Source organism: Stegostoma tigrinum, chromosome 34 (assembly GCF_030684315.1).
Source record: "Stegostoma tigrinum isolate sSteTig4 chromosome 34, sSteTig4.hap1, whole genome shotgun sequence".
NCBI lineage: Eukaryota > Metazoa > Chordata > Chondrichthyes > Orectolobiformes > Stegostomatidae > Stegostoma > Stegostoma tigrinum.
The window spans coordinates 22,437,676-22,457,146 of NC_081387.1; the positions used below are offsets into that span (position 1 = coordinate 22,437,676).

The window sequence follows — 19,471 nt, forward strand, 5'->3', positions numbered from 1 at the left end:
CTATCCGGAACTCCATCAACCAGCACACTGAATTAGGCCCTGTGTACAAACCACTGAGAAACAAAACTAGAAGTAATACCATCCAGCCTTCATGCTGCAATTGTACAAAATACTAGTGCGGCCTCACTTGGAATATTGTGCACAGTTCTGGTTGCCCCATTATAGGAAGGATGTGGAAGCATTGGAAAAGGTGCAGAGGAGATTTAACAGGATGTTGCCTGGTTTGGAACGAAGACCGTATGAAGAAAGGCTGAGGGACTTGGGTCTGTTTTCATTGGAGAGAAGGCGGCTAAGAGGGGATTTGATAGAGACATTCAAGATTTTCAGAGGATTAGATAGGGTGGACAGTGAGAGTCTTTTTCCTAGGATGATGACTTCAGCTTGTACGAGGGGGCATAGCTACAAATTGAGGGGTGATAGATTTAAGACAGATGTCAGAGGCAGGTTCTTTACTCAGAGAGTGGTAAGGGCATGGAACGCCCTGCCTGCCAATGTAGTTAACTCAGCCAGATGGGGGGCATTTAAATAGTCCTTGAATAAGCTTATGGATAATGATGGGATAGTCTAGGGGGATGGGCTCAGATTAGTTCACAGGTCGGTGCAACATCGACGGCCGAAGGTCCTGTTCTGCGCTGTATTGTTCTATGTTCTATGTTCAGCCCAGGAAATGAGGGATATAAGTAACAAGTGGGACAGAGCACAAACAAAAGCAAAGTTGCTGGAAAAGCTCAGCAGGTCTGGCAACATCTATGGAGGAGAAAACAGAGTTAGCATTTCGGGTCCGGTGACCCTTCCTTAGAGCTGGGACCAATGCTTCACCAGATGCACACTGATAATGTTACTTAGCAGGGTAGGAAAATGTTTGTAACCAAACCCTTTGGTTTGGTGAGCAAGTCTATAACCTCAACCACAATCCAAGCTACAAATCTTCTTGAAAACTTTGAAAGAATAGTTTAATTGGAAACATGTAGTAAAGCAGGCGCAAGTTTTATTATGTCTCACCAAATGATATTTTCACATACCAGTGTAAAGAAGAAAGCTATTCTTTAATTGATGTATATTATCCATAATAGTCACATATGTTTTACTTGCGGTTATAGCAAACACAAATAAACAATTCAAACTGCTACATTTCAGGAAGGCTAAAAGGTAAGACAGCAGATGACCAGTGGCAGTTGTTTAAGGAGCTACTCAATTCCTCACAACTAAAATCGATTCCAGTGAGGAAGAAAGATGGCAAGGGGGTAAGTGCATCATGGTTAAACAAGGAAGTCAAGTCAAAAACTAAGGTCTACCATATTGCGAAGACCAGTTGCAGGCTGGAGGATTGGGAAACTTTCAAACATAAACAAACAAATACTAAACAATTCATAAAAACAGCTAAGGCAAATTACCAAAGAAAACTAGCACAAAATACCAACAAGGATAGTAAAAGCTTCTATAGGCATGTAAAAGGGAAAGGAGTCGCTTTGGTGAATGTTGGTCCCCTGGAAGATGAAACCGGAGAGTTAATAGTGGGGAGCACTGTAAGGGCGGAGATGTTAAATCAATACTTTGCCTCAGTTTTCAGGGTGGAAGACAATCATACCATTCCTACTGGAACAGGTAAGTCGGAGGCAATTGAAGGGGAGAACTTAGAACACTCAACATCGACAGGGAAAAGGTACTCAGCAAACTGGAAGGACTGAGGGCAGACAAGCCCCCCAGGCCTGATAGCCTACCTCTTAGGGTATTGAAGGACATGGTGGCAAAGATGGTGGATCCATTAGCTACAATATTCTAAAATTTCCTGGACACAGGGAAGTTTCCAGTGGACTGGAAAATTGCTAATGTAACACCCTTATTCAAAAAGGGAGGAAGGCAATATGTGGGAAATGATAGACCACTTAGTTTAACATCTGTTGTGGGTGAAGTGTTAGAATCAATTATCCAGGAAGCAATATTAGGATATTTGGAAAGTCAAAAAGTTACCATCAGAGTCAGCATGGTTTTATGAATCGCAAAGCATGTTTGACTAATTTTCTAGAGTTCTTTGAAGATGTAACAAGCAAAGCAGATAATGGGAATCCTGTAGATGTAATATATCTGGACTTCCGGAAGGTGTTTGATATGGTGCTGCATAAGAGGTTAATTTACAAAGTTGAATCATATGGGATTAGGCATAATTTATTAGCTTGGATAGGTGATTGGCTGATGGATGGAAGACAGAGAGTTGGGATAAATCTTTTGTTTTCTGAATGCCAAGAATTAACTAGTGGAGGGCCACAGGGTTCAGGCCTTGGACCCCAGGTATTTACAATCTACATTAATGACTTAGATACAGGGATAGAAGGCTCCATAGTCAAATGACACAAAATGGGGCGGATGGTAAAATCGCAATGAGGAAATGAGAATCTTAGAAATGGATATAGACAGGTTTGGAGAGTGGGCCAAAATGTGGCAGATGGAGTTTAACATGGACAAGTGTGAAAGTCATGCATTTTGGTTGGAAAAATAGGAAGGCGACTTGTTATTTAAATGGGCAAGACTTCAGTGTGCTCTGGTACAGAGGGATCTGAGTGTCCTCATTCAGGAGTCACAGAAAACTAGCATGCATGTACAGCAGATAATAAAGAAACTGAATGGAATGTTGGCTTTTATAGCTAAAGAAATAGAATATAAAGGTAAGGAAGTATTGTTGCAACTATACAAGGCTTTGTGAGACTGCATGTGGAGTATATCACACGGTTTTGGTCCACTTATTTGAAGAAGGATGCGGTGGCATTGGAGCAGTTCAGAAGAGGTTCAGTGGATTGATCCCAGAGATGAGTGGTTTGTCATATTAAGAGTGATTGAGCTGGTTAGGCCTATACTCACCTAAATTTAGATGAATGAGGGGAGGCCAAATTGAAGTATTGAAGATGATAAAAGGTATAGATAAGATAGACATGGAGAGGCCGGTCCCTCTTGTGGGGCCTTCTAGACGACAGATAAGGTGTAGCAAATGTAAAACAGAGTTGAGGAGAAGCTGCTTCTCCCAAAGAGTTGTGAATCCGTGGAATTCACTATCCCAAAGTGCGGTGTATGCTGGGACAGTGAGTAAATTTAAGGAGGAGATAGACAGAATTTTAATTGGCAATGGGTTGAAGGCTTATGGAGAGCAGGCAGGAAAATGGGGGTGAGGAGCATATCAGCCACGATTGAATGGCAGAACAGACTTTGATGGGCTGAATGGCCTAATTCCGCCCCTAAATCTTATGAATTTATGAAGGAACTGGTGAAATTGGTTTAGCTATACTATATTCTGGGGAATGATGTACATGTACTTTGTACATTTTAACATACAGTATTTTTAAAAAATAAATAGGGAGTGTGGTACCTCTGAGCACTTTCAATTGGCCTCACTGCTGCGCCATCTGTTGAGTAGGTGTAACTACACTTAGTTTGATCATGGCTGCGATCATTTTGAACGTTTGTTTTACTGCAGTACAGAACGGCATCAATGCACATACCTTCTGTGAAACTCAAACACCACAGGAAGAGAAAGAATTAGAATTGCAATTAAAATTAGAATTAGCTTTATTATAACATACTCAAATGGGCACAGGGAAACGTTTACAAGTCGCCACTTACAGTGCCATCTGGGTTACAGGGTAAAGTTCTTCAGAAAAACATAATTAGGAAAATAAAGAAATAAAAAGTCCAGCATTACAGATTGTAGGAATAAATTAGAAAATAGAGAAATAAAACGTTTAGAACAAGAGTGCTTCCAATGCAGTTCACGCTGGCAGTGATAATAGTTTCTCCATACTAAAAGAGAACTGTCTGGGCCAATGGCTGTAAGTGGATTCAATGGTAGATTGAGTCCATTTAAGTTCTAGTATTTCCTACAAGCAAGAACCAAGTTGTATCCTAAGGTTTTTGCTGAATGAGGAACTTATTGGTTGAATTATAGACTTGGGGCATTCCAAGTAATTGTGGGGAAACAGCAGAAACAAAAGGGCCATTAGCTGTGTGCACAGCAGCAGCGTGCTGGGTGCTAAACCCAGAGGGTGATGGATTGAAACTGTCCTCTGCTAGTTGCATTAACAAAGTGTGTTTGTCACGTTGACAGTAATGGCTGCTTTGAGGCACAATGGTAGTGCCCCTAGCTCTGGAGCTTAAGAGGTCTGAATTCAAGTCTCTCTTACTCTAGAGCTGTACAACAACATCTCTGACCAGATTGATGACCTACACCTCCAACCGGGAAATCCAGGGTCAAGCTTTCATTTATGTAGCGCCTAAAATGGCCAAAGTAGTTTTTAATGTGGTTACTGATGCAATGTAGGAAACATGGCAGCCAATTTGCACACAGCAAATTCCCACAAATCGCAGCCTGTTAACAAGCAGTTAATTTATCATCTTATTGTCAATTTAACAATAATCATTAGTCACTACACAATGTTTTACATGAATATGCATGGATGGAAAGGATGCAATTTAATTTCTCATTTGACAGACAGCACTTCCAACAATGCAGCATTCCCTGAGTACAGCACTGGAGTGCAAGCCTAAATTCTAGCATGTGCTAGTCTGGCAGGGAAACAGAACCCATGACCTTCTGATTTAGAACAACAACCCACTGAACCACAGCAGCCACCACAGGCGTGGTGAGAATGTGAAACTTGTGGCCACACATATAAAAGCAATGAATATTGTGGATGTGCATAAGGATGAAGCTGGATTGAGCTCATTCGAGAGAAAGGAATACTGTACAAAGATATGCTAATGAGTTGCTAAAGTTATAGTCACATGAGGAAGCAGATGTCGAGGAATTGTCATTACGAGGAAGCTCAGATAGATGGAGAGACAATTTGCAGTGAAAACTTGAGGAAATAGAGATGTTCATGATTGCTAACATCACAGGAAATAGTTAAGGGGCACAGATTTAAGACTGAGATGAATAGGGATTTCTTCCCTCAGAGGTTTATGAGAATTCTTTGCCACAGAGAGCAGGGAAAGCTGAGTCCTTGTGTACATTTAGTTTTTTTTTGATTCCCTACAGTGTGGAAACAGGCCCTTCGGCCCAACAAGTCCACACCGCCACTTGAAGCATCCCACCCAGACCCATCCCCCTATAACCCACACACCCCTGAACACTACAGGCAATGTAGCATGGCCAATCCACCTAGCCTGCACATCGTTGGACTGTGGGAGGAAACCGGAGCACCCGGAGGAAACCCATGCAGATACAGGGAGAACGTGCAAACTCCGCACCGACAGTCACCCGAGGCTGGAATCGAACTCGGGTCCCTGGCGCTGTGAGGCTGCAGTGCTAAGCGCTGAGCCACTGTGCCACCTAATGCTCAGATAGATAGATTCTTGGTCAGTCGGGGAATTGAGGGTATGGGGAAAGAGCAGGAAGGTGGACATGAGGAGAGTCAGATCAGCTTGATGATTGGCACGCAGGCTAGCTGCGGTACTATACAGAGACTGTGCACAGTGCAATGATATATTGCAGATGGACTAAGTGCTTTTGAGGGAATTATTGTGTGTTGTAACACCAGAACTTTGAATTGTAATAGTGCATATCACAGTAATGGACAATAATGTACAAGACAGCATTAATGTATCAGCAGAAACGTGCAGAGCGAAACCCAATGCGTACGGCAGCAACGCATGGTATGTTGATGCTGCACAGTGAAGCATTGTATACCAGATGTGCCACGCAGCAATAGTGTACATGGTGAATTTCACAATTGCAGGACGCAATGCAGCAACGACGCATGGTACAACAGTAATGCATGGGGCAGCGATGCTGCAGCAATAGTGTATAGTACAGTACAACAAGACCGCATGATGCAGTATCAGAGCATGTTATAGCTACAGCAATCACACAGCATTAGTACACATTGTGTGGATAATGAACAGTGCAACAATAATGCATTGCACAGCTAGAGTGAACCATGCAGCAATGGTGCGTGGCACACCAGTAGTGAACGGGGAAGCAGCGGTTACATGCTGCATCTTTTGTGTGAAACCTTTCTATCTGATTTCCCTTGAAAGTAAGTGAGCTCCAATTGGAAGATAAAGTTGCCTGCTCTTCCCATGAGAGGAAATAATCTCTCCTTATCTGCTATGTGCAACCCACTCATCTTTTTAAACATCTTGATCAGATCAGCCCTCACTCCCCAGTGACCACAAGCCAAGTTCATATAAACCTCTCTGTGCCACGATACGAGAGGTTATGGCCTTCACACCTCTGAGATCAACCTTGCTGCTGAAGAGTCTTTCTGCCTCGTTAAACTACTCTAACTCTGCGCAGACCGGAGAAGAATGTTTATTAAGATTTTCATTTCTGGTTTCCAATATTTGTCAGTTTTCATCTCCCATTTCCGCCGCCTGTTTTGCCGCACACCCCAGATGTTAAAACGGTTTGCAGCTTGTTCCCCTGTCTAAAAGTATGAATCACCACACTAATGTTTCCCTGATGGTATTTCGCTGAATGTTCCCAGATTCCGACGTGCAGCACAGGTACACAGCCTGGACTGACAGATGCAGTGAATAAACCGAATCATTGAGACCCTCGGGGGCCGTGAGGTTTGCACAGAGCAGCTGGATTAATTACGCTCTGGCAGGTGCTAGGGAAACCCACCTCCTAATGTATCAGCTGTGGCTCAGTCCCTGAGTCAGGAAAGTAAGTTCTTTAAACTTCACTCCAGAAACTGGAGCTCATTATCCAGGCTGAGCCCGCCAGTTGCAGTCCCCATGGGGGCCCTCGAGTCATTCAGAAGAGATATCCTGCCTGCATTCTAAGGTGGGCACAGAAAATCTTAGTCCAAACAAGAGGAGGGATGGGTGAAGGGTTTTTTTTTGACACCCATATTGATGCCGCACCCAACATCAATTAAGTACGTTATTAGTGCCTGGCAATGCAGGAGCTGACTCTGCGCAGATTAATTGCCATGTTTCCACTTTATAATAGCAGCTACACTTCAAAAAGTACTTAATAGGCTGAAAAGAGTCAATGGAAATATTAGCCCATTCTGAGTCTAAACCGCATGGTTTTGTATTGTAGTTGAATATAACAGTTAATGCCTGTTTTCCACTGGAAAGGGGAGCCGAGGCTTCCAATACTGGCGGATAATAATCTCAGAGATAGTATGAGCTGCCGATGCTGGAGAATCTGAGATAACAAGGTGTGGAGCTGGATGAACACAGCAGGCCAAGCAGCATCAGAGGAGCAGGAAGACTGACGTTTCGGGCCTAGGCCCTTCTTCGGATCTCCACCTAATCTCCACCTGATTCTCCTTTACTGGGTGCCTCACCCTCTTTCAGACAAATCAGGAGCACAGGGACATCACAGACTTTCCACATGTCCTGCAATAGTTTGTGGGATTAACCAAGCCAGCAAGTCTCTCCGTAAAACTCTGCAGTAAAGCAGCCTCCCAGTCAGTGGCTGCTCCTCCAGTTGTTTTAATGGCAGCATTTACAATATTAACGGGAAGCAGAATTTCGAGGCAGCAGGCAGCACCAGATTAATCAGCATTGAACACTCTCAAATAACCAGCCCAGTTTATAACCACAGCCTCAAAACCTTACAACGCCCACTTCATTGGGCAGCAATGGGATCCACTGATCTATGTCAGTTTGTGATTACTGAAAGGAGACTCTCCGTGGCTAACAAGATTTTAAATCTGACAAACCATCAGCAAGTTGATCAACATTGGATTTATAGATAGATAAAGGGCTTTTGTCGCATAGTGGTAGAGTCCCTGCCCCTGAGCCAGGACGCACAGGTTTAATCCCACCTGCCCTAGATGTGTGGTGTACCATGCCGACCAGGATGATTACAATAACCATGAACAGTGGCAGGATTATGGCTGGAGGCATTTCTCTGGGAGTATGCAACAGTTGAATTGAAGTGATGAGCCAGGTGATGCTAGTTCGAGTTGGCTCAACCTCTGCAAGCTCCTGTACGGTAAGGTACAGTAAATCAATGATCAGGTACACCAGGCTGTAGCTGTGGAGGGAGGAGTGAACTGGTTATCGCTGAGGGACTGCTGAAGCATGTTGCCATAGTCAGGTTTAAGTAACTCAATAAAACCCAGCCGCCTGATGCTGCATTGACAGACTTACTACGTGAGAAGTAGCAATATATAATTGTCGCCAATGGTGATGGTGAGCAGTCAGAGCTTCTAATGGTTAACTGGGATAAAGCATATCAAAGGCGGAAACAGCCCTCCCAAAAACTAGCTCAGGAATAATGGACCTCCTTCAACACCTTAAAATACGATGAATCTGTGATCCCTGGATCACACAGATGGGATATATAAGGGGAATAGGGGAGAATTCATGCACAGAAATAAGGACCAACAGCTGTAAAAGCTGACATTCAGCACGGCAGGGAATGAATCAGAGCTAATTGAGGCTGACCAACAAATTTGTGTGTTTTAATGGGCACAGTCAGTGTGTATGTTATACGCACGATACAATTGCAGCACACATACATTTGTTCGCAGTGCCCTGCCTGGACTGGGTTTGTACCTGTGACAGGATACGAACCTGGAAGATTTTCCACAGCATTTTCTCCATTCAAGACTTCCTTCTTCCACAGTCTGAGCCTGGCACATGGCAGTGTGACCGGGGTCTGTAGGAGCTATTGTGCAATTGCCAGGTGGATATTTGTGTCCCAGCCCTGAAATGGTCTGACAATGAGTTCCCAACAATTTCAATTATTTAACCATTTGCAAATCAGCCTCTCAGCCCTAGCCGTCCAAACCTTGTGTAGAAGGGGGACATTCACCCCGTCAAGCCTATATCTTGGTGCGACTCTAAAACCAGACTCACCCACACTCTGTCTCTGTAGCTCTGTGAAATTTTCTTTTATAAGTATGAATCTAATTCCCTTTGGGAAGTTTGTGCTTCCACCACACTTCTCAGGCAATGAATTCCGGAATCATTCATTTAAAATTCCTCATCTTTCCTCTGGTTTTGACAATCACCTTTCTTACGCAGAAAAATTATTTTAACAATAGCAAAACAAACCCTTGAAAAATATTCCTGTTGCTTAAATTTCTATTCAGAATTGACTTAAGCAAACCATTTCTAGATCCCCTGATGTTAAATCCCCATTCTTAGAAACAGCTGTCAAAACTTTTTCACAGTCTGTTCCCCAAGCGTCCTGTACAACTTCTGGCAAAAATGCACTTAAACAAACAGCAACCGAAATTGTTCCCTTCACTTTAGTGGTCAAGGTCAGAAACACAATTTGAAAAATCTCAATTTCTCTCCCTTTCAGGAAAAATATTCCCTGCTTGCTTTAAGGAGAATTCAGGTGCATATCATTAACAATTAAAGCTGACTGGAAAATCAGAAACGGTGATAACAGAAAAATTGTTGTAACACAGAGAGAGACAGATAGAGATATATTTGTATTATTTCAAAATGTATTTTATAGACCTGAATTTGCTGGCTTCACCATCATAACTTTAGGCAATAAAAGTGCTTTTTGATCAATGTTAGCTGTAATTCTTGTCAAATAGTCAGGTCTCTTACCTCAGTGGCAGAGGGGAGTTGAAGAGCTGATCTAGGTCTGAGCTGGCTGATTGTAGGCTGGACTCTGACTGATGCCCTGACTGTCAAATAAATTCCTTCAAACACAGTGAGATCAGCAAGAAGGCTGCAGGCTTCACACACACACACACACACAAATACTCCCTCTCTCACTGAGACTTCACCCATGTGATTTCAGCCAGTGATGTCATTGAGGAAATGCCAAAACTCATTCATTGGTTTGAACTATTTCACAGAGCACTGTTGACTCTGTCCTCCAACTGCTCCCCTCTCCCCTGTTCCATCTCACCACCCCAGGCTGGGGAAAACAACCTGCCTTTTACCCTTGAAGAGGCTAGGCAAGCCCCAAGTGATGGCAGCTCCTCAAAATTTCAATCAGCTGATGTTTTATGAAGTGTTGATTTTTCAGAGTTGGGTGAGACACTGCTGAACCCAGGGAAAGTGACTGGCCAGGATGGAATCCCCAGCGGTGCACCCCGATCCTGCATGGACCAGCTGGTGGGATTATTCGCAAACATCTTCAATATTTCCTTACCACAAATTGAAGTCCCCGCCCGCCTCAGGAAAACCACCATCATCCTGGTGCCAAAGGAAAATCATGCAACCAATGACTCCCGCCTGGAGACTCTGGCCCCGTAAATATGAAGGGCTTTGGAAGGTTAGTCATGGCTCTCATCGACTCTAGCCTCCCAGAATATCTTGATCCTTTGCAATTCGCCTACCTGTGCATCAGGTCCACAGCAGACACCATCTCCCTGGCCGTACACACATCCCTGGAACACCTGGATAACAAGGATACATACATCAGGCTCCTACTTATCGATAACAGCTCCACATTCAACACCATAATATTTCCAACAAAACTCATCTCCAAACTCCAAGACCTAGGTCTCAGCTCCTCAGAGACAGTAAGGACTGCAGACGCTGGAAGCTAGAGTCAATAAATGTGGATCTGGAAAAACACAGCAGGTCAGACATCATCCAAGGAGCAGGAAAGTCAACGTTTCAGCATGGAATGTTGATGCATTACAGCTTGGTATAGCAACTGCTCTGCTCAAGACCATAAGAAATTTCAGAGAGTTGTGAACACAGCCCAGTCCTTCACACAAATCAGCCTTCCTTCCATTGACTCCATGTGTACTTCCTCCTGCTTCAGGAAAGCAGCCAACATTATCAAAGATCCCTCCCACCCCAGTTATACTCTCTCATACCCTCTTCCATCAGGCCGAAGATACAGGCGTTTGAAAACACAAACCAACAGATTTCAGAGCAGCCTCTTCCTGGCTGCTATCAGACTTGTGAATGGACCTCTCATGTATTAGAGCTGATCTCTCTCTCTTCACTTTCACTGTCACTGTAACACACTACATTCTGTTCTATTACTCAGATGTGCTCATGATCTGCCTGGTTAGTGCGCAAAACAATACTTTTCCCTGTATCTCAGTACATGTGACAATAATAAACCAAATCAAATCAGTGGCTCAGCAGTTAGCTCTCATAATTGAAGGGCTGCAGGTTGAGATCCCTCAGCCCAGAAACCTTAGCACGTAACCCAGCCTGACACTGCCAGTGAATGTACTGCAGTAGCCCTACACTGGCAGAGGTGCTGTCTTTCTGATGAGGCCTAACACAAAATCCAATCTTCTGCCTTCTCAAGTTGATGCCACAGCTCCCATGGCACGAGGCTGAGCAAATGTGTTTTCCTCGGGTCATTCGTCAGCCTCCAGCATCATCCCCAAACTACGTCAGATTATATGGCTGTAATCACGGGGCTATCATTGAGATCCCACTCTTGAGCAAACTGGCTGCTACTCTCCTTACAGTGCAGCAAACTTTCCTTAACTGGAAAGCACTTGGAAATTCACTGGCTTTCCAAAATGCACCTTCAGAATGCAAGTCATTCTATCAACTTTATAACAGTCCCAACAGCAAATACATGTGAAGTATAAAGGAGACAGTAGGTCAGGTGAGCAAAACCTTGATCACAGGCAGAGGTTTGTTCAGGGCGTCATAAAGAGGAAAGTGAGATGGAAAAACGCAAGGAAGGAATTTCACAGTTTACATCCCAGGTCCCACATCCGGAAGAGCAGGATAGCCCAGGTCAGCTGTTTAGGAATGGGCAGAGGACATGGACATATCCTGCCCTGCGTCTCCAGGCAGTCAGTGAGCTGGGGAGGATAATGTGATGCATTAGAGACGGGGATGACGTTGATAGGACACTGCAGTGTTCAACAGTGTTACAAATCAAAGGCCATTAGATTGTTCATTGCAGAGTCCAGGGTGATGTGGTAAAAGAATGCAATGAAAGAAGATCCATGGTTAGATTGCTGTTGCCCAGACGTATCTGGTAAGCACAGAGGACATTGGGTGGTTTCTGGTGGGTCATCCAGCTGACAGACTCAAGCTGGGAACTAGGCTTTTCCCCATTTCCAGCTGACTTACTGAGCAATCCCCATGTAGACTGTGGTGTCAGCTGTGACCCAGTGAGGGTCACTGCCTCAGAGTCTGAGTGATCTGGATGAGGAGAAGCTTGTTCACTCAAAAGATTGTGGATGTCCTGAATATCTTTATGGCTGGAATGGTACCTCAGGGAATGAAGAGATGTAGGGAGGGGGCAGGAACATGGAGTCAAGGCTAAGGGTCAGCCAGCAGCATGTTGCCTGGTAGAGCACACTTCATGGTCCGAAAGACCTCCTGCTGCTGTTGTTAAATAGAGTTAGTGAAGATCTTGTGTTAGTGAAAGGTGATGGATATCTACACCGGCTCCATTGTCATCGTCCACCATCAAATGCCACACCAAAATAATAGACTTACTTGGGACCCTATCCCCTCACACTCAGGCTGTTTACAAAATCCTGGGAAAATGATAATGGTGGGTAACAAACAAGTCACTGTGAGGTGGGCCATTCCCTGTCACTCAGACACATTCGATTATTAACATTTGTTTCTCTGAGCTCACTGCTTCCAGACAAACTCGTACGTCAGCAGCTTGTAACCCAAGCAGCGATTCCCTGGTTTGACAGCAGTGTGATGAACTGCTGAGAGACTATGCCAGTTGGCAACTTCTTTCCATCACTTTTCCCTAATGAGTCATTTAGCAGTTTCAGTTAAACAAACATAAGCACGTGTTCTACATGCTGATGAACATCCTAAATATCAGAGAGTGACACAATGATCACTCCCAGCAGTACAGCCTGACTGTCCATTAGCCACCGCTGTCCATAAGCAATGGAGGGGAACGCAGCCTCCTTCCTGCATTAGCATTCTGTACAATCGCAAAAGGCATAATCCACAACATTGGAATTCTGTGCAGTGAGAATGGATGGGAATGAATGGAACCCACTGGAAATCTGCATAATAAATAGAAAACATCTAACGTATTGGAACTCCATATAACACAGCTCAGGACTAACCCCAGTCAGTTTCTGGACTGGCCATTGGTCAGCATCATTGGACAGCGCAGATGCAGCTGGTATAAAGCTGACGTCGAGGCGTGCTGTACAATCTAACACTGCCTGCTTCTCTGGCACTTAAATCCATCTCCCAGAATATTAACCTGAAGCTCTGAATGACTAGCCCGGTGACATCAATGGGAGCCAGCTATAGCTCATTAGGTGGAAGCATGTCCCTGGATTGCATTCTGTCTTTCCCCTCGCTAAGCCCCAGAGCTATAAACCCAGTTAATGTACTACAAGGCCATGTGAACACTCCAGTGCGAGGTGGGAGGCGCACTGTTTGGGTGAGAGACTAAACTGAAGCCTCTCTCAGGTGGTTGTAAAAGATCTCAAGGATGTCTGTGAGAATGCTCAGGAAGAGCCTTACGGAATTGGTTCATGGAGAAGGGGATTTTAGGCTGGCAAGGCAGGGCTGTAATTCCAGGCATGAGGGCGATTGGCAGTACAGAAGATGATGACAGCCGGAAATAATGCAGAGACTGGTTTAAAAGTTTTAGCGAGATATACAGGGAGAAAGAGAGATGATGTTTGTAATGTAGCCAGTGATAGTGGGCAGGAATTCATTGTGATCAGCAATTACTTCAAAATTCAGTTTGGTGAACAGCTGGGATGAATAAATGGACAGGGCTGTGAAGATACATTGGCCTTTGGGTCTCACAGGATTAATTTACAAAGAGCCAGCCCGTACTAGATGAACTGAACAGCCTTTCTCTAGATGTTGCTGTAGATGGCTCTGGAGTTTTCCTTTTCTTATTGTGTCAGGCTAAATGCGTTTGTTGGTGACTAACTCATCGATTCTCAGTGCCCTAACCCCAGCCCAGAACCCATCCACCACCCGCTGTCCACCCCCCGTCGACCCCCACTGTTGAGAAACCGCGCCGTAATGCCTGACAATCAGCTCAGTAAGAGTTGATCAGTGGGCTTGGGCAGCTCTCTCAGCAAACCCCAGGCCTCTGCACTGGCCACTGGGTATTTACAGCTGCTGCTTGAGGCCGAACCCAAGAAAAACCCAGCAGCTGAAGTAAGTTTCATTCCCTTCCTGTGGGGTGGGGAGAGGAGTGGCAGGGGTTCAGAGACAACTATTCCCTCCCCCATATAATAAAATGTGAGGCTGGATGAACACAGCAGGCCAAGCAGCATCTCAGGAGCACAAAAGCTGACGTTTCGGGCCTAGACCCTTTATCTTGGAATTCTCCAGCATCTGCAGTTCCCATTATCTCTATTCCCTCCCCCATTCTGTGTTTGTCCCGAGATGGGCACATTTGGGAGCCATCCCCCTACTTTGATGGCAGGGCACCCTGGTTTCCCAGTCAGGAAACTCAATGCTTTTCTACACTGCTGGAGAAGCACGTGGTCAGGGATATGGCAAACTGAAGCACTTCAATGGCCATTGATTGATGACTAAAGGGCCTCAATTGGTGATTGATCAAGAAAGTCACCCATGGGCCTTCTTGCCCATATCTCAATAAGTGGGGCTGGGTTTCTCACCTGGCCAACTCAGCCCATCATTCCGTAAGCTCCCTTACCACCTTCCTCGTACATCTCGGACTATTTCCATGAAGAATCAGGGTGCCTCTGGTATCCTGGCCAATATTCACTGCTGAAAGCGGAATTTGCGTTCAGTAATGGATTGCTTTTGAGGGGGAAATGGTACAATGTACAAATTGGCTGCAATGTCTCCTACATTACAACAGTGATTATGTTTGCTATATGATTGAGCATTGGCTGTAAAGTGCTCTCAGATGTCCTGAGGCCGAGAGAGACACAACAGACAGTGAGAGAGAGAGAGATGCATGTTGCCTCTTCACAGCAAAGTCAGGAAAATAACCATAGCTGCCATTAGATAATTAAGCACATGATCACTGACTGAGCTTTAAGTGGATGTTTTGACCATGATGTAGGAAATATTTATCTGCAGTGCCAGGACAGATGTGATTATCTCACACGTGGGCCGTCACTGCTGGGGAAATATTTTCCATATTTCCACAGCCCGCAAGACGACAATAAACCTCTTGTAATATCGTTGACACACGGCCCTGGGCACAATTGTTGTGAAAGGGTATAACTGGGCCAGACTGAAAGATAGGTTTCACAGAAAGTTAAGCGATGATCTGAGGACAATGAATGTCTCTGGAAAAGATTGTGAGTTCAGACAATCTCACTCGAGTCAGTTTGCCGCAGCCTGGGCGGCCAAGAATCTTTATTCAATTTGAGATTAAATTGTTCACTGTGGGGCTCCCAGCCCAGTCTGAAGCGAGTGGCATCCTTGATGGATAGTTTCAGTATTCTTGCCGAGTAAACTTTTGCAGATCACTGCACACATAACAATGCAATCTGACAGATGGCCGGGTTCTCCGCTAATTCCAAGCAAGTTCATGGAGAACAGAAAGATTGTTCCTTAGGCTGTCCTTCCCGAACTGAGTGCATTTTCTAATGATTGCACAGCAACTCGGGGGCAGGAAGACCTGTATCTGACACGGAGAGACTAGGGAGAAGTCAGTATTATCCTCCTGAGTGCAGAGTGGGTGAAGAGAAGGATTAAATCGAGCTGTGCAAAATGAGGAGATGCTGATTGAGTAAGTGTTCAGAAGCTGTTTCCCCACAGCACCATTATTGATGACATGAGCACGGAGACTCAAGGTCATTGGTAAAAGTCAGGAAAAGAACAGGGAGGATATTTTAATGCAGTTAATTATTGTTGTGATCTAGGACAAGGTATTGAGAGGGCTGGTGGGAGCTGACTCAATCGTGGCTCCAATGTCAGCATCCTGACTCCCCCACTCCCCAATGTAGCATAAACACTGCCCCATCCACACTGGCAAAGAGTTGTAACACTAGCTTGCTCTCTCCATGGATGATGTTGTTTTCAGCACAGATTCAATAATAACTTTCAGCAGGGAATTGGATAAATACTTGTGGCTTGCAGGCGATGGGTTAAGAACAGGATAAATTGGTTAGCCCTGGCAAAGACCCAGCATGGGGACAATAGGCCAAACGTTCTCTTGCTGTACAAGACAAGGCCTAGAAACGCCCCTGGCCCATTCCAGGTGTTGGCAACAACGACTGTTTGCCCCTTTGTGATTGAGACAGATGTGCGTATCCTCTGGATGAAGCAGGAACACTGAGAGGGAGAGTGTCCGAAGTCAGGGACTTTCTACTAGGCCGGAGCTACGGACCTGGACAAACGCGGACAAAGAACCCAGTCAGAAATCCCAGCCCAATGCTTGCCTCAGCGTTCTGCTCAGGCAACGATGATAAACATTGGCCTGTTTGTAAATGTTCTGACACCACCGCCCACGGCACTGACATGCCTGCCCGTTGTGCCACCCCTCCCTCCCAGAACCACGCGGCAACATCTCACAGATGCCCACAATCTTCCCACTGCCCACCAGCCCTGTTTGACACTGAGTGTGTGTCTGTGTTAAACTGCCTGAGCAGTAACCAGTGAACAGCAAGCCCCTTCACAGCACCTTCCCATGAGCTGGCGTCAGCCATTCTGCTGACATACTGAGTTCACACAAGTGGAGAGAGTGGGAGTGATGTGAATGTACCGTGGCCTCCGGCCGGAAGCGCACCACTGGTTCAAGCAATTACTCTGGTGCCAGTATTTCATGATCTGGCAACAACAGGGGCTGGACCAGCATTTATTGCCCATCCCTTACGGCCCTCAGGAATGCGACGGTGTGCCGCATTCTAACCGCTGAGATAGAGGGCGACTCACAGTGGTGTTAGGGATGGAGCTCCAGGATTTTAACCCAGCAACACTGCAGGATCAGTGCTATCTTTACAATCAGGATGGTGGACTGTTGTATCCCTATTTTCCCTGGGTTTCGAGTGTGCTGTTAAACCTCACTTCAGCAGGAGACATAATGAAGTGTTTACAGCACAGACAAACCAGCCCCTGCTGGTGTGTATATCCCACATGAGTCTCCTTCTGCCTTTGTTTCACTGAACTGCATCAGCATGTCGCCCTGTTCCTCCCTCATCATGGGCATGTCCAGATCTATTTTTACAGCGACTGCCTTCTATCTCATAAAGCAATTGATGGTCAACTCTGCCGATAAACTGCCCCCAACTTTTTTTTGATTGATTTTTATTGTCACGTGTACCGAAACACAGTGAAAAGCTTTGTTTCAGAACGGTACAGGCAGATCACAGCAGACAGAGGATGCACAGGCATGCAGGTAACATGGCAGGTTATACTATTGGAGGCTAGAGAGTCCATTCAATAGTCTGATAGCAGCTGGAAAGTTGTTCCTGAACCTGCTCGGACATGTGTTCAGGCTTCTGCACCATCTGCCCGATGGAAGAGGTCGTAGGAGATCATTACCGGGGTGCGATGGGCCTTTGATGATGTTGGCTGCCGTTCTGTGGCAGCGAGCTGTGTAAATAGACTTTTACCAGTATCTGGGCAGATACCGTCCCGCACAGTGAACCAGAGAATTTGCATTTTTTAAAAACTCTTTGTGGGATGGGGGCGTCATTGGCTGGGCCAGCGTTTATTGCCTGCTCCCAGCTGCCCTTGAGAAGCTGCCTTCTTAAACAGCTACAGTCCGTGTGCCCCTTTCTCATTTAGTTTCCCAGCGATTCAATTTAAAAATAACCAGCACCAAAGTTTTAGTCTTAAAGATGACAAAGGCCAGTTTACTGCAAAATGGCTACTGTGGACATTCAAATAAAAGTGATAGCTATTAGCTAATAAATGCACATGAAAAGGCGAGGCATCACTCAGGATAAAAATAATGACCAGAATGAAAGTAAGATTGCTATGAACTTCTTGCTCCTTGAAGTTTTCACTTTAAAATTTCTGTGTTTGCTTGTACAGGGGTCTGCAGCAGGATTCTGAGGGGAAACGCATTTTTTTTTAAGGTTTTAGCAAAGAGGGAGAGACATGTTTCTCCCTGACAAGGCTATGTTTATGACGCTTGCAGATTATCTGGACGCTTTCAGCAAAACAGGAGTTGATTGCAGAAGGCTCCTAAAGCTCAGGTTGGCTGAGAACCCATCCCACTGATATCCCTTCAACACCTCCATGAGCAAAATGGCTTTGGTTTTATCACAAACCAATCCAAATCAGTGCTATTGTACTTTTAAATGATCCATTGTCCACCAGACAAAGAAATTCATGACTTTGAGGCCCCTCTCTGCTACTTGTTCCCCCATAGGCTTTGAATTCTCCCACCTTTAGAAGGCCCCTTATGTTATCAAAGAGTTAATCAGATTCCAAAGTCTCTGTCTGTGGTTCATGTTGGGCTTTGAACCAGCCCAATATCAAGAGAAGTTGGCTGCTACATTTCGAAAGGACTTTTAAAACAGAAATTACAGGCTTGGTTTTCACATTGAAGATTTTAAAGTTGGAAAGTTATTTTTACTTAACAATCTGCAGTTATAGAAATACCTGGTGAGGATATTGTGTTAATGCTCTACAGTGAAATGAGAGTGTCATCTCCCAGGCACTTGGCTGTATGATATGTTCAGAGATCAGGGGTTGTTCAAATGTCAGTGTTCCTCCCTAATCTTCTGATCAACAAATAACTCAAAGTACCATGCTTGCTTCAGGAGTCTTAGAATCCCGACAGAGTGGAAGCAGGCCATTCAGCCCATCAAGTCCACACTGTCCCTCCAAAGAGCATCCCAACCAGAACCACCCCTTACCCTATCCCTGTAACAATGCATTTCATAGAAACCCGACTGTGTGGAAACAGGCCCTTCAGCCCAACAAGCCCATACTGACCATCAGAACATCCCACCCTGGCCCATCCACCTATAACCCACCTAATCTACACATCCCTGACACCACGGGCAATTTAACATGGCTGATCCACCGAACCTGCACATCTTTGGACTGTGGGAGGAAACTGGAGCACCCGGAGGAAACCCATGCAGACACAGGGAGAATGTGCAAACTCCACACAGACAGTCACTCAGGTTCCTGGCACTGTGAGGCAGCAGTGCTAACCACTGGGGCACCCGGTTGTTCAGAAAGAAGGCAATTTTAGACACTATTCCAACTTTGGGCCACACTCCAAATGATTTTTTAGGCTTTTGCACCAATAACCCTTTGACTCTCCAAATCTATCCATGAGGCAGTGGAACTGTTTGTCCAGAGCTGGGAGTTTGCCAGTGTGTGTCACACATCAGACCACACTGCATGTTCAGGGGAGGACAGTCTCCATTGGAATTGTAGACCAGCTTTAACCTGAGGTCATGGGAGTTCCAGATTCCCTGTGATTCCCACGTGACACACAGTAGAGGGACTGGGTGGGACATTGGGCCAGACACTAGTCCCCTCTGGGACTGGGTGTATAACCAGAGACATAATCCTCACATTATTGGTAGCAAAATACAAGAAAAACAATTTAAAAGTCCAAATGTATATGCAAGTATTGCATCCCCTGTGAAAGTGACATAGAACAGTGGTCACTGCGAGAAGACACAGTTCAGCAACAATTTTCACAGCCTGGTCAGCACAGACATGGTGG

General features: G+C 45.2%; 1 protein-coding gene across 17 annotated transcripts in view; it reads right to left on the reverse strand.

Moving 5' to 3' along the window:
- LOC125446327 (tenascin-X-like) overlaps nt 1-9,629 on the reverse strand; it is a 167,297-nt gene extending 157,668 nt beyond the window's left edge. For all 17 annotated transcript variants that reach the window (XM_059639465.1, XM_059639457.1, XM_059639462.1 and 14 more), the window contains exon 1: nt 9,517-9,629. The gene's annotated coding sequence lies outside the window, so the exon portion shown is untranslated. The remainder of the gene's footprint in view (nt 1-9,516) is intronic.
- Nucleotides 9,630-19,471: the final 9,842 nt, after the last annotated feature.